This window comes from Pristiophorus japonicus, unplaced genomic scaffold (genome assembly GCF_044704955.1).
Source record: "Pristiophorus japonicus isolate sPriJap1 unplaced genomic scaffold, sPriJap1.hap1 HAP1_SCAFFOLD_308, whole genome shotgun sequence".
Taxonomy (NCBI): domain Eukaryota; kingdom Metazoa; phylum Chordata; class Chondrichthyes; family Pristiophoridae; genus Pristiophorus; species Pristiophorus japonicus.
Window position 1 is genome coordinate 570,693 of NW_027252868.1, and position 13,110 is coordinate 583,802.

At 46.3% G+C, this 13,110-nt stretch overlaps 1 pseudogene; it reads right to left on the minus strand.

Annotated features, from left to right (window-relative positions):
- LOC139249370 (zinc finger protein 850-like) overlaps nt 1-13,110 on the minus strand; it is a 64,328-nt pseudogene that overhangs the window by 35,292 nt on the left and 15,926 nt on the right.

The following is a 13,110-nucleotide window of genomic DNA, read 5'->3' on the forward strand; positions in this document are numbered from 1 at the left end:
GGATAGAAGTCCATTTGTTTTGCAAGATTCCTACAAAAGCCTCATAGATGTCCTTCAGCAAAGGGGTGCAAGGTTAGTAGTCTCCGGGCTATTACCATCATGTCCAGATCGAGGGAGAGGAACAGGCAAATCCGTGGGATTCAACATTGTCTTCAGGACCTCTGCTAGAAGAAGCTTCACTTCATCAATAATCGGGAGGTGTTCGCTGGACAAGGCAAGTTGTTTAGGAGGGACAGCCTCCATCTTAACCTCTTGGGTGCTAAAAGGTTGGCAGAGGGTGCTGAATTATCCTCGAGTTCAGCAAGAGGATAGTGTAGATAAGTTCAAAGCTAGCCTTACTGCACGTGATAATTACATAGCAGCAAAGCATGAAGATAAACCAGTTAGGAAGCAAACAAGAATTAATAGATGTGAGACCTTTTAAATTGCTTTCATGTAAATGCAAAGGAGTGTTAGAAGCAAATTGTTAGAATTGCAATCCTGTGCTGTGTTGAAGAATTTAGACATTGTGTATCTCTCAGACATTGACTAGATGACAATGATGGCACAGACATTCACCTAAAGGGCTACAAGGGTTTCAGAAAGGTTAGTGTAGGCCAAAGGGGAGGTGGAGTTGCTATTTTTATCAGTGAGAATCTAACAGCGCGAGAGAGACTTGATATTGCCTCATTAGGCACAGCTGAAGCTATCTGGGTTCAAGTGGTCCAAGCTCACGGGCAGGGATTAATTATCGCTAATTGCCTGTATTTTTAATTGCTCACTGCACTCTGGAATGGTTCCTACAGATTGGAAGGAGTCCCCATTTTTAAAAAAGGTGACAATGCAGACCCAGGTAGCTATAGGCCCATCAGTTTGACATCAGTAATAGGTAAAACCCCAGACACCATGAAGTCTCATGGCTTCAGGTCAAGCATGGATAAGGAAACCTGCTGATTACCACCTACTGCCCTCCATCAGCTGATGAATCAGTACTCCCCCATGTTGAACACCACTTGCAAGAAGTACTGAGAGTAGCAAGGACACAGAATGTGCTCTGGGTGGGGGACTTCAATGTTCATCATCAAGAGTGGCTCGGTAGCACCACAACTGTCCGAGCTGACCGAGTCCTGAAGGACATAGCTGCCAGACTGGGCCTGCAGCAGGTGGTGAAAGAACCAACATGAGGGGAAAACCTATTTGACCTTGTCCTCACCAATCTACCTGTCGCAGATGCATCTGTCCATGACAGCATTGGTAGCAGCGACCATCGCACAGTCATTCTGGCGATGAACTCCCGTCTTCACATGGAGGACACCCTCCATTGTGTTGTGTGGCACTACCACCGTGCTAAATGGGATATATTCAGAACAAATCTATCAGCTCAAAACTAGGCATCCATGAGGCACTGTGGGCCATCAGCAGCAGCAGAATTATATTCCACCACAATCTGTAACCTCATGGCCCGGCATATCCCTCACTCTACCATTACCATCAAGCCAGGGGACCAACCCTGGTTTAATGAAGAGTGTAGAAGAACATGCCAGGAGCAGCACCAGACGTACCTGAAAATGAGGTGCCAACCTGGGGAAGTTGCAACACAGGAATACACGCATGTTAAAAAGCGGAAGCAGCAGATCATAGACAGGGCTAAGCGATCCCACAACCAACGGATCAGATTAAAGCTCTGTAGTCCTGCCACATCCAGTGGTGAATGGTGGTGGACCATGAAACAATTAACGGGAGGAGGAAGCTCCATGAATATCCCTATCCTCAATGATGGCAGAGCACAGCACGGGTGCAAAAGAAAAGGCTGAAGTGTTTACAACCATCTTCAGCCAGAAGTGTCGAGTGGATGATCTATATCGGCCTCCTCCTGAGGTCCCCACCATCACAGAAGCCAGTCTTCAGCCAATTCGATTCACTCCACGTGATAGCAAGAAAGGGCTGAATGCACTGGATACAGCAAAGGCTATGGGCCCCGACAACATCCCGGCTGTTGTGCTGAAGACTTGTGCTCCAGAACTAGCCGTGCCACTAGCCAAGCTGTTCCAGTACAGCTACAGCACTGGCATCTATCCAACAATATAGAAAACTGCCCAGGTGTGCCCTGTCCACAAAAAGCAGGACAAATCCAATCCGGCCAATTACTGTTCCATCAGTCTATTCTCAATCATAAGCAAAGTGATGGAAGGTGTCGTCCACAGTGCTATCAAGCGGCACTTACTCACCAATAACCTGCTCACTGATACCCAGTTTGGGTTCCCCCAGGACCACTCGGTTCCAGACCTCATTACAGCCTTGGTCCAAACATGGACAAAACAGCTGTATTTCAGAGGTGAGGTGAGAATGACTGCCCTTGACATCAAGGCAGCATTTGACCGAGTGTGGCACCAAGGAGCCCTAGTAAAACTGAAGTCAATGGGAATCAGGGGAAAAACTCTCCACTGGCTGGAGTCATACCTAGCACAAAGGAAGATGGTTGTGGTGGTTGGAGGTCAATCATCGCAGCCCCAGGAGTTCCTCAGGGCAGTGGCCTGGGCCCAACCATCTTCAGTTGTTATATCAATGACCTTCCTTCCAGAAGTGGGACTGTTCGCTGATGACTGCACAGTGTTCAGTTCCATTCGCAACTACTCAGATATTGGAGCAGTCCATACCCGCTTACAGCAAGACCTGGACAACGTTCAGGCTTGGGCTGATAAGGGGCAAGTAACATTCACGACACAAAAGTGCCAGGCAATGACTATCTCCAACAAGCGAGACACCACTGCCCCATAACATTCAATGGCATTACCATCGCCGAATCCCCTACCATCAACATCCTCGGGGTTACCATTGACCAGAAACTTAACTGGACCAGCCACATAAATACTGTGACAACAAGAGCAGGTCAGAGACGGGGTATTCTACGGCCAGTGTCTCACCTCCTGACTCCCCAAAGCCTTTCCACCATCTACAAGGCACAAGTCAGGAGTGTGATGGAATACTCTCCACTTGCCTGGATGGGTGCAACTGCGACAACACAAGAAGCTCGATACCATCCAGAACAAAGCAGGCCGCTTTATTGGCACCCCATCCAACACCTTAAACATTCACTCCCTCCATCATCGACGTACCGTGGCTGCAGTGTTTACCATGTACAAGATGTAGTGCAGCAACACGCCAAGGCTTCTTCGGCAGCATCTCCTGAACCCACGAACTCTACCACCTTGAAGGACAAGGGCAGCAGACGCATGGGAACACCACCACCTCCATGTTCCCCTCCAAGTCACACACCATCCTGATTTGGAAGCATATCGCCGTTCCTTCATTGCCGCTGAGTCAAAATCCTGGAACTCCATCCCCAACAATACTATGGGAGTACCATCACCACACGGACTGCAGCGGTTCAAGAAGGTGGCTCCCCACCATCTTCTCAAGGGCAATTATGGATGGGCAATAAATAGATAGAAACATAATGCATAAAACAAGAAATAAGGGATGTGTGCAATAAAGGTACAGCAGTTATGATGGGTGACTTTAATCTACATATTGATTGGGCTAACCAAACTGGTAGCAATGCGGTAGAGGAGGATTTCCTGGAGTGTATTAGGGATGGTTTTCTTGACCAATATGTGGAGGAACCGACTAGAGAGCTGGCCATCCTAGACTGGGTGATGTGTAATGAGAAGGGACTAATTAGCAATCTTGTTGTGCGAGGCCCCTTGGGGAAGAGTGACCATAATATGGTAGAATTCTTTATTAAGATTGAGAGTGACACAGTTAATTCAGAGACTAGGGTCCTAAACGTAAGGAAAGCTAACTTCGATGACATGAGGCGTGAATTGGCTAGAATAGACTGGCAAATGACACTTAAAGGGTTGACGGTGGATAGACAATGGCAAACATTTATAGATCACATGGATGAACTTCAACAGTTGTACATCCCTGTCTGGAATAAAAATAAAACAGGGAAAGTGGCTCAACCGTGGCTAACAAGGGAAATTAAGGATAGTGTTAGATCTAAGGAAGAGGCATAAAAATTGGCCAGAAAAAGTAGCAAACCTGAGGACTGGGAGAAATTTAGAATTCAGCAGAGAAGGACAAGTTTAATTAGGAGGGGGAAATTAGAGTATGAGAGGAAGGAACATAAAGACTGACTGCAAAAGCTTCGATAGATATGTGAAGAGAAAAAGATTGGTGAAAACAAACGTAGATCCCTTGCAGTCGGACTCAGGTGAATTAATAATGGGGAACAAAGAAATGGCAGACCAATTGAACAAATACTTTGGTTCTGTCTTCACGAAGGAAATCACAAATGACCTTCCAGATGTACTAGGGGACCGAGGGTCTAGTGAGAAGGAGGATCTGAAGGATATCCTTATTAGGCGGGAAATTGTGTTGGGGAAATTGATGGGATTGAAGGCTGATAAATCCCCAGGGACTGATTGTCTGCATCCCAGAGTACATAAGGAGGTTGCCCTAGAAATAGTGGATGCATTGGTAATCATTTTCCAACAGTCTATCGACGCTGGATCAGTTGTCATGGACTGGTGGGTAGCTAATGTAACACAACTTTTTAAAAAAGGAGAGAGAAAATGGGTAATTATAGACCGGTTAGCCTGACATCAGTAGTGGGGAAAATGTTGGAATCTATTATTAAGGATGAAATAGCAGCGCATTTGGAAAGCGGTGACAGGATCGGTCCAAGTCAGCATGGATTTATGAAGAGGAAATCATGCTTGACAAATCTTCTGGAATTTTTTTGAGGATGTAACCAGTAGAGTGGACAAGGGAGAACCAGTGGATGTGGTGTATTTGGACTTTCAAAAGGCCTTTGACAAGGTACCACATAAGAGATTGGTGTACAAGATCAAGGCACATGGTATTGGGGGTAATGTACTGGCATGGATAGAGAATTGGTTGGCAGGCAGGAAGCAGAGAGTCGGGATAAACGGGTCCTTTTTAGAATAGGAGGCAGTAACTAGTGGAGTACCGCAGGGCTCAGTGCTGGGACCCCAGCTCTTCACAATATACATTAATGATTTGGATGAAGGAATTGAGAGTAATATCTCCAAGTTTGCAGATGACACTAAACTGGGTGGCGGTGTGAGCTGTGAGGAGGATGCTAAGAGGCTGCAGGGTGATTTGGACAGGTTAGGAGAGTGGGCAAATGCATGGCAGATGCAGTATAATGTGGATAAATGTGAGGTTATCCACTTTGGGGGCAAAAACACGAAGGCAGATTATCTGAATTGCGGCAGATTAGGAAAAGGGGAGGTGCAACGAGACCTGGGTGTCATGGTTCATCAATCATTGAAAGTTGGCATGCAGGTACAGCAGGCGGTGAAGAAGGCAAATGGCATGTTGGCCTTCATAGCTAGGGGATTTGAGTATAGGAGCAGGGAGGTCTTACTGCAGTTGTACAGGGCTTCGGTGAGGCCTCAACTGGAATATTGTGTTCAGTTTTGGTTCCTAATCTGAGGAAGGACGTTCCTGCTATTGAGGGAGTGCAGCGAAGGTTCACCAGACTGATTCCAGGGATGGCTGGACTGACATGAGGAGAGACTGGATCAACTGGGCCTTTATACACTGGAGTTTAGAAGGATAAGAGGGGATCTCAATAGAAACGTATAAGATTCTGACGGGACGGGACAGGTTAGATGCAGGAACAATGTTCCCGATGTTGGGGAAGTCCAGAACCAGGGGACACAGTCTTAGGATAAGGGGTAGGCCATTTAGGACTGAGATGAGGAGAAACTTCTTCACTCAGAGTTGTTAACCTGTGGAATTCCCTGCCGCAGAGAGTCATTGATGCCAGTTCATTGGCTATATTCAAGAGGGAGTTAGATGTGGCCCGTACGGCTAAAGGGATCAAGGGGTATGGAGAGAAAGCGGGAAAGGGGTACTGAGGTGAATGATCAGCCATGATCATATTGAATGGTGGTGCAGGCTCAAAGGGCCGAATGGCCTACTCCTGCACCTATTTTCTATGTTTCTATGAAAAAAGGTGCAGGAGTAGGCCATTCGGCCCTTCGAGCCTGCACCACCATTCAATATGATCATGGCTGATCATTCACCTCAGTACCCCTTTCCTGCTTTCTTTCCATACCCCTTGATCCCTTTAGCTGTAAGGGCCACATCTAACTCCCTGTTGAATATATCTAATGAACTGGCCTCAACAACTTTCTGTAGTAGAGAATTCCACAGCTTCACAATTCTCTGAGTGAAGAAGTTTCTTCTCATCTCGGTCCTAAATGGCTTACCCCTTATCCTTAGACTGTGACCCCTGGTTCTGGACTTCCCCACCATCGGGAACATTCTTCCTGCATCTAACCTGTATCATCCCTTCAGAATTTTATATGTTTCTATGAGATCCCCTCTCATTCTTCTAAATTCCAGTGAATACAAGCCTAGTCGATCCAGTCTTCCTTCATATGTCAGTCCAGCCGTCCCGGGAATCAGTCTGGTGAACCTTCCCTCAATAGCAAGAAAATCCTTCCTCAGATTAGGAGACCAAAACTGAACACAATAATCCAGGTGAGGCCTCACCGAGGCCCTGTACACTTCAGGAAGACCTCCCTGCTCCTATACTCAAATCCCCTAGCTATGAAGGCCAACATACCATTTGCCTTCTTCACCGCCTGCTGTACCTGCATGCCAACTTTCAATGACTGATGAACTATGACACCTAGGACTCATTGCACCTCCCCCTTTCCTAATCTGCCGCCATTCAGATAATATTCTGCCTTTGTGTTTTTGCCCCCAAAGTGAACAACCTCACATTTATTCACATTATACTGCATCTGCCATGCATTTGCCCACTCACCTAACCTGTCCAAGTCACCCAGCAGCCTCTTAGCATCGTCCTCACAGCCCACACTGCTACCCAGCTTATTGTCATCTGCAAACTTGGAGATATTACATTCAATTCCTTCGTCTAAATCATTAATGTATATTGTAAATAGCTGGGGCCATAGCACTGAAAGTTTGGTTAACCCAATCTATATGTAGATTAAAGTCACCCACGATAACTGCTGCACCTTTATTGCACGTATCCCTCATTTCCTGTGTGATGCCATCCCCAACCTCACTACTACTGTTTGGTGGTCAGTACACAACTCCCACTAGCGTTTTCTGCCCTTTGGTGTTCCGCAGCTGTAACTATATAGATTCCACATCATCCAAGATAATGTCCTTCCTTACTATTGCGTTAATCTCCTCTTTAACCAGCAGCGCTACCCCAGCAACGCTGACATTACCAGCGACGCCCACATCCCTTGAACGAATAAAAAAACGAATCAGAACCATCTGACCTCTCAAGTGGGTGTAAAAGATTCCATGACATTATTTCGAAAAAAAAATATCTCTCTGGTGTCCTGGTCAACATTTATCCCTCAACTAACATCACTAAAACAGAGGCCGTGAAAAGCATTTTATAAATCAATTATTAAGGATGTCATAGCAGTGCATTTGGAAAGAGGTGACATGATAGGTCCAAGTCAGCATGGATTTGTGAAAGGGAAATCATGCTTGACAAATCTTCTGGAATTTTTTGAGGATGTTTCCAGTAGAGTGGATAAGGGAGAACCAGTTGATGTGGTATATTTGGACTTTCAGAAGGCGTTCGACAAGGTCCCACACAAGAGATTGATGTGCAAAGTTAGAGCACATGGGATTGGGGGTAGTGTACTGACATGGATTGAGAACTGGTTGTCAGACAGGAAGCAAAGAGTAGGAGTAAATGGGTACTTTTCAGAATGGCAGGCAGTGACTAGTGGGGTACCGCAAGGTTCTGTGCTGGGGCCCCAGCTGTTTACACTGTACATTAATGATTTAGATGAGGGGATTAAATGTAGTATCTCCAAATTTGCGGATGACACTAAGTTGGGTGGCAGTGTGAGCTGCGAGGAGGATGCTGTGAGGCTGCAGAGCGACTTGGATAGGTTAGGTGAGTGGGCAAATGCATGGCAGATGAAGTATAATGTGGATAAATGTGAGGTTATCCACTTTGGTGGTAAAAACAGAGAGACAGACTATTATCTGAATGGTGACAGATTAGGAAAAGGGGAAGTGCAAAGAGACCTGGGTGTCATGGTACATCAGTCATTGAAGGTTGGCATGCAGGTGCAGCAGGCGGTTAAGAAAGCAAATGGCATGTTGGCCTTCATAGCAAGGGGATTTGAGTACAGGGGCAGGGAGGTGTTGCTACAGTTGTACAGGGCATTGGTGAGGCCACACCTGGAGTATTGTGTACAGTTTTGGTCTCCTAACCTGAGGAAGGACATTCTTGCTATTGAGGGAGTGCAGCGAAGGTTCACCAGACTGATTCCCGGGATGGAGGGACTGACCTATCAAGAAAGACTGGATCAACTGGGCTTGTATTCACTGGAGTTCAGAAGAATGAGAGGGGACCTCATAGAAACATATAAAATTCTGACGGGGTTAGACAGGTTAGATGCAGGAAGAATGTTCCCAATGTTGGGGAAGTCCAGAACCAGGGGTCACAGTCTAAGGATAAGGGGTAAGCCATTTAGGACCGAGATGCGGAGGAACTTCTTCACCCAGAGAGTGGTGAACCTGTGGAATTCTCTACCACAGAAAGTTGTTGAGGCCAATTCACTAAATATATTCAAAAAGGAGTTAGATGAGGTCCTTACTGCTAGGGGGATCAAGGGGTATGGCGAGAAAGCAGGAATGGGGTACTGAAGTTGAATGTTCAGCCATGAACTCATTGAATGGCGGTGCAGGCTAGAAGGGCCGAATGGCCTACTCCTGCACCTATTTTCTATGTTTCTATGTTAAGTCTTCCTTTAACAACGGAAAAAAGGTTCAAAACTGAAACAGTCGGTAACAGGACATCAATTAGTCTCCCTCATGGAGAAATCAAGGAATTGATTCACTGTATGCAGGAAACAAAGCTAATTTATTTGACAGTTGTTTGACAGAGGGTGCAGAAAAGATTTACAAGAATGATTTACAACATAGAAACATGGAAAATAAGTGCAGGAGTAGGCCATTCGGCCCTTCGAGCCTGCACCAACATTCAATAAGATCATGGCTGATCATTCCCTCAGTACCTTTCCTGCTTTCTCTCCATACCACTTGATCCCTTTAGCCGTAAGGGGCATATCTAACTCCCTCTTGAATATCTCCAATGAACTGGCATCAACAACTCTCTGCGGTAGGGAATTCCACAGGTTAACAACTCTCTGGGTGAAGAAGTTTCTCCTTATCTCAGTCCTAAATGGCCTGCCCCTTATCCTAAGACTGTGTCCTCTGGTTCTGGACTTCCCCATCATCGGGTACATTCTTCCCGCATCTAACCTGTCCAGTCCCGTCAGAATCTTGTAAGTTTCTATGAGATCCCCTCTCATCCTTCTAAACTTTAGTGTATAAAGGCCCAGTTGATCCAGTCTCTCCTCATATGTCCGTCCCGCCATCCCGGGAATCAGTCTGGTGAACCTTCACTGCACTGCCTCAATAGCAAGAACGTCCTTCCTCAGATTAGGAGACCAAAACTGAACACAATATTGCAGGTGAGGCCTCACCAAGGCCCTGTACAACTGCAGTAAGACCTCCCTGCTCCTATACTCAAATCCCCTAGCTATGAAGGCCAACATATTTATCCACATTATACTGCATCTGCCATGCATTTGCCCATTCACCTAACCTGTTCAAGTCACCCTGCAGCCTTTTAGCATCCTCCTCACAACTCACACTGCCACCCAATTTAGTGTCATCTGCAAACTTGGAGATAGTACGCTCACTTCCTTCATCTAAATCATTAATGTATATTGTAGACAGCTGGGATCCCAGCACTGAGCCCTGCAGCACTCCACTAGTCACTGCCTGCCATTCTGAAAAGGACCCGTTTATCCTGACTCTCTGCTTCCTGTCTGCCAACCAGTTCTCTATCCATGTCATTACCTCCAATACCATATATGCTTTGATTTTGCACACCAATCTCTTGTGTGGGACCTTGTCAAAAGCCTTTAGAAAATCAAAATACATCACATCCACTGGTTCTCCCTTGTCCACTCTTCTAGTTACATCCTCAAAAAATTCCAGAAGATTGGTCAAGCATGATTTCCCTTTCATAAATCCATGCTGACTAGGACCGATCCTGTCACTGCTTTCCAAATGCGCTATTTCATCTTTAATAACTGATTCCAACATTTAACCCACTATTGATGTCAGGCTAACCGGTCTATAATTACCCATTTTCTTTCTTCCTCCTTTTTTAAACAGTGGTGTTACATTAGCTACCCTCCAGTCCATAGGAACTGATCCAGAGTCGATAGACTGTTGGAAAATGATCACCAATGCATCCACTATTTCTATGGCCACTTCCTTAAGTACTCTGGGATGCGGACTATCAGGCCCCGGGGATTTATCGCCTTCAATCCAATCAATTTCCCAACACAATTTTCCGCTTTATAAGGATATCCTTCAGTTCCTCCTTCTCACGAGAACCTCGGTCCCCTTGTATTTCCAAAATTTGTCTTCCTTCGTGAAAACAGAACCAAAGTATTTGTTTAACTGGTCCGCCATTTCTTTGTTCTCCATTATAAATTCACCCGAATCTGACTGCAAGGGACTTACATTTGTTTTCACTAATCTTTTTCTCCTCACATATCTATCGAAGCTTTTGCAGTCAGTTTTTATGTTCCGAGCAAGCTTCCTCTCATACTCTATTTTCCCCCTCCTAACTAAACCCTTTGTCTTCCTTTGCTGTATTACAACATTCTTCCAGTCCTCAGGTTTGCTGCTTTTTCTGGCCAATTTATATGCCTCTTCCTTGGATTTAACACTATCCTTAATTTCCCTTGTTAGCCACGGTTGAGCCACCTTCCCCATTTTATTTTTACTCCAGACAGGGATGTACAATTGTTGAAGTTCATCCATGTGATCTTTAAATGTTTGTCATTGTCTATCCACCGTCACCCCTTTAAGTATCACTCGCCAGTCTATTCTAGCCAATTCACGTCTCATACCATCCAAGTTACCTTTCCCCAAGTTCAGGACCTTAGTCTCTGAATGAACTGTGTCACTCTCCATCTTAATAAAGAATTCTACCATATTATGATCACTCTTCCCCAAGGGGCCTTGCACAACAAGATTTGTGGGATGAGGGACTTCAGTTACATGGATAGACTGGAGAAGCTGGAGGTCTTCTTAGAACAGAGAGGTTGAGAGGAGATTTGATAAAATCGTGAGGGGTCTGGACAGAGCCGAGAAAATATTCCCATTGGCGGAAGGGTCGCGAACCAGAGGACACAGATTCAAGGTGATCGGCAAAAGAACCAAAGACGACATGAGAAAAAACTTTTTTACGCAGCGAGTGGTTAGGATCTGGAATGCACAGCCTGAAAGGCTGGTGGAGGCAGATTCAATCTTGGCTTTCAAAAAGGGAATTGGATAAGTACCGGAAATAAAGCATTTGCAGGGCTACGGGGAAAGGGCGGGGAGTGGGACTAGCTGAAGTGCTCTTACAGAGAGCCGGCTCGACGGTCCGAAAGGCCTCCTTCTGTGCTGTAACCATTCTATGATGTCCAGAAAATTAAACTCCAGCCCAGTTGTAGGGATTAATTACACCAGCGGCAACAAATCCCAACTGTGAACATGGTTCAGTCCGGGATGTGATTAATGGCAACAATAACAGCAGAGTCCAACCCCCGCAGTCCCCTGTGAATTCGCTGGTGTGTCAGCAGGTCACATGATCGAGTGAATCCCTTCCCACACTCGGAGCAGGTGAATGGCCTCTCCCCAGTGTGAATTCGCTGGTGTGTCAGCAGGTTGGATGAATCAGTGAATCCCTTCCCACACTCGGAGCAGGTGAATGGTCTCTCCCCAGTGTGAATGCGTTGGTGTGTCAGCAGGTTGGATGAATCAGTGAATCCCTTCCCACACTCGGAGCAGGTGAATGGTCTTTCCCCAGTGTGAATTCGCTGGTGTGCTAGCAGCTGGGATGATTGAACGAAACCCTTTCCACATTCAGGGCAGATGAACGGTCTCTCCCCAGTGTGAATGCGTTGGTGTCTCAGCAGTTTGGATGAATCAGTGAATCCCTTTCCACACTCGGAGCAGGTGAACGGTCTCTCCCCAGTGTGAATGCGTTGGTGTGTCAGCAGGTTGGATAAACAAGTAAAGCCCTTCCCACACTCGGAGCAGATGAATGGCCTCTCCCCAGTGTGAGTGCATAGGTGTGCCCGTAGGCTGGATGACTGAGTGAAGCCCTTCCCACACACGGGACAGGTAAATCGCCTCTCCCCAGTGTGAACTCGCTGGTGTACCAACAGGGCGGATTACCGAGTGAATCCCTTCCCACACACAGGGCAGGTGAATGGCCTCTCTCCGTTGTGACTGCGTCGATGAGTTTCCAGCTCAGATGGGTAATTGAATCCCTTCCCACAGTCTCCACATTTCCACGGTTTCTCCATGGTGCAGGTGTCCTTGTGTCTCTCCAGGTTGGACGATCAGTTGAAGCCTCGTCCACACACACAATACATGAACGGTTTCTCCCCGCTGTGAACGGTGCGATGTTTTTTCAGGCTGTGTAACTGGTTAAAGCTCTTTCCACAGTCAGTGCACTGGAACACTCTCACTCGGGTGTGTGTGTCTCGGTGCTTTACCAGTCACACTAATGTTGAAAATCTTTTCCCAGACAGAACAGACAAATGTTTCTCCTTCCACATTCAAAGGTCGATGATATATAGGTGAATCAAGTGACTCTGTCAGATCTCGATATGATTGGTTGGAGTTTCCCGTCTGCAACTCCTCCTTTTCTAATATCCTGTAAAAGGAGTTTACAAAAGTCAGCACTGGAAGTGCAGGATAGAAATGGAGGACAGACAATCCTAGTTTCTACGGAACATTCTTTCCTCTCTTGTTCCCCCAAAGCTGCAAATTCCCGTCCCACACACTCTCCCTCCTCCCGGTGCTGAAATCCAAACTCATCGCACCATCGCCATCATTTCTTTCTTCCATCTGCAGTTTTCTCACTCCCTCTTCTCTGGTTGGGTTCAGTTCTACATCCCTAGTGTGCAGACTGAGAATAAATGAGGAATGATTTTCTCTCTTGGTCACTGGGACTCTAAAGCCCCGCCCATCCTCTGCTCCTGTAGCAAGATGGCGACGCAGGCGCCCTGC